The sequence below is a fragment of the Camelina sativa genome, chromosome 5, assembly GCF_000633955.1.
Source record: "Camelina sativa cultivar DH55 chromosome 5, Cs, whole genome shotgun sequence".
NCBI lineage: Eukaryota > Viridiplantae > Streptophyta > Magnoliopsida > Brassicales > Brassicaceae > Camelina > Camelina sativa.
In genome coordinates this window covers 6,658,702-6,662,034 of record NC_025689.1, presented here as the reverse complement: position 1 = coordinate 6,662,034, position 3,333 = coordinate 6,658,702, and the positions used below count along the sequence as shown (strand labels likewise).

The 3,333-nt window shown below is 31.2% G+C and overlaps 1 pseudogene; it reads right to left on the bottom strand.

Annotated features, from left to right (window-relative positions):
• The window catches only part of LOC104788958, a 3,322-nt pseudogene extending 2,152 nt beyond the window's left edge, over positions 1–1,170 (bottom strand).

Below are 3,333 nucleotides of genomic sequence, written 5' to 3'. Positions count from 1 at the left end.
CTTTTTTCTTACCTCATAAAGCGATCTCCCATTACCGAATATGAAGTCTATAGATCCTTCGATGAAGCACTCTTTGAAGTAATGCCTTCCTTATTGGTCTAATAGTGTGTCTTGGTTCCCATAGAAGCCACATCCATAGAAGGCAACTTTGTCACCTACAATTTTTAGAGCCACGGCTTGTGCATCGACTGCTCCGGGGTTGGGTGCGGGAGACGTGTTCTTATACCATGCAAATGACAAAACGTTAAGGGTAGAGAAGTTTATTAGAAGCCATAAAACAGGAAAAAAAAAATCATTAGATACCAATAAAACAGAGAAAATTTTGTTAGATACATCATTAAGTCTAACTATCCACCAACGAAGTAAATAATTCATTAGAAACTATAAAACAGAGGAAACAATATCTCAAAATTTTGTGTAAGAAAGAGAGACAATCATTAGAAACCATAAAACAGAGGAAGATTTTAATGAGATACTCTATCAAATTTAAACTATCTACGAAGGATGATACATCTCTTTTAAAACCATAAAACAGAACAAAGACCACTTTACTTATTTTACCAGTATCTTAAGTTCCAAGCAAAAAAATGTCTCTGTTATTAAAATGAGACAACTTAACGAAAATTTCCATAGAAGTAAGTAAATTATACTTCAAAATCATATAAGAAAATCAGAGAATCACTCTTACCTTGAAACTTATGTTTTTGGCTGTGAATTGATCTCCATAGAGAGCCACAGAGAAGCTTTCAAATGTTCCATGGGATGAAGAGGCTGTGTTGTTCCATTCAATAGATGTCCTTAAGAACCCCATACCTTGCATCACAAGGTTGTTCTTGTTCTTAGGAACAAAAACTCTCTCCCGAACAAAAATATAAATATGATTAGACACCACATCTAAATACTATAAGCAAAAAGAAGAAGATTAGAGTGAAAGACTAACCTATAGATGCCAAAATCAATGAGTATGAGGGTCTTGGTTACAGTTGAGCCAATGCTTGCATCAATGGCATCTTGGATCTTTGTGAACCTTCCACAACCTTGAAGAGATACCTTGAACACCATGGTGTATCCCTTGGTGGGAAACTTTGAGAACTTAGCACATTTAGGAGAATCCATCTGAATTGGAGAGATGATGGATAGAAAGAAAATGAGGAAAAGCATGATAGACATAGTGTATCAAGAAGATGAAATGTAGAGAAATTTTTGAAGAGTTCAAAAGCTTTTTTTTAAAAACTTGGGGAAGATGAAATGAGGAGAAAATAGTTAAGAGGACAAAAGCTTCTTTCTTTTTTTATAAAACTTGGGGAAGATGATGATGATGATGTTGGTCAATTAGTATCCCAATTTTCATTTGATATTTCTTACTGTCATCACAACTAAAGATTCCCTGAATTTTCTTAATTTGTTTTAATTTTTAATTTTTCACTTCTTCTACTTCGTATGCAATGTTTCTATATTCAGCAATTTATGTATATGGTTTTGTAGTTTAGGCATTTAAGAAATTTGAGACTCATAAACATCCATATGAGTTGGTGTCATAGCTTTATTGCACATGATGCTTTTAACGCTAGTTATCTAATTTTAGTGTCTATTTTCGTTTCTGTACACTAAACAGTAGTATACATTTTGATTCTGCACCGTTGAGAGTAATTGATATCATGTACAGACAAATAATTCTTCCATGATTAATGTTGTATTTTACAAGCTAAGGTTAATGTGTAATTTGTTCTCAAACAAATAAAAAAAATCTGATTTTTGTTTTGAGAAAAATTCATTGAAGACCTAAATTATTAACACACAATAAAAAATAGTATTTGTGTATGAAAGTTTACAAATAGTTGGGGTTTCTTCAAAATTTTGGATATTTGGTTTAATTGATATCATATACAGTGACATAATTCATCCATGATTAATGTTGTATTTTATAGTCCTGGGCAATCGGCATAAACCGATCAAACCGAAACATTCGGTTTTCGGCAATGAATGAGAGAGGAGAAGTAAACCGATCGGTACAATTATTTTAGGAATTCGGATTTCGGTTTTCTCGGTTCGGTATCCGATTACCGATCGGTTTAAAAACCGAATTTTAGGAATTATTTTAGGAATTCAAATTTTTTAAAACCGAATTTTCCTTAAACCGATTAACCCGACCTGGATAACCCGGTTAAACCGAACGCCCAGGACTAGTATTTTACAAGCTAAGGATCATTTTTAAAAGAAAAAAAATAGTGTGTATATATAATAATATTTTATGATCATCTTCCAAAAAAAATAAAAGATTGTGAAAGTTTAAGTGTAGTGTAGAGATAGACTGAAAATAAGAATCATAAACAAAAAAATTATAGAAAACCAAACCAAAATGGTTTGTTTGAAAGAAGAAAAGAATAAAAAAATTGTATTTAAACAAAATAAATTAAAGCTTTTACTACAAGGATAGGAATACGCGGATATTAAAGCTTTTAAATATAAACCGAACCAAATCAACCTCAAATATTAAAGCTTTTACTACAAGGATAGGAATACGCGGGAAATCTTTTAAGTCATTTAATCATAACGCTGCCGAGAGCATTGCTAAACCGGACGTCAATGATTTGGATTCGGTTTAGAACCGTTGTGGTTAACAAGAAAAAAATAAATAAAGGACGTAGTAGTCAGTAGCGTTTTTTTTTGTTTTTGTAATGAAGTTTAAAAAGATACATTTTCATCACATCTATGTAATGTAATCATGATTTGGACTTTTACATCAAGGAAACTGTCAATGATCGTCCCTTACCCAAATAAAAGATTCCCTGATTTTTATTTTTCTTAACTTCTTATGAAATATTGCCATTTTGGTTTAGTATTAAATGGTTTTGTAGTTTGTGCAATTATAATTCTTACAGGTCTATGAGGGTTGCTTTTACACTCATCTTCTGTTTCTTATTTATTGTTATGTAATAAACCAACTAAATAAATGCACAAATTTTATTTTCAAGTAATTTGCTTTTAAATAAACTTTGTTTGGGAAAATCTCACAAAAACTTAAATTCTCCATACATATTTGTTTATGAAAAATTCATAGGGTACGTAGAGATTTCTTAATTACTGTATAAAAGCGATATACAGTATAGGATAACCAAAGTATTTATCTGAAGATTGTCTTTTTCACCAGCACAATAAAAAGTCAACCTTAATATTCGACTCATTTAATTAGGCTAACGAAAATCCCAAAAGGTGAAACAAAAGCTTGGTAAAAAGAAAAGGAACATATGTTTGACAAGAGTAAATAATGTATGAGAAATATAGAAAAGATTGCTAAAAACGTGGTAAATAGGAACGTAAAAAGAAAAACTG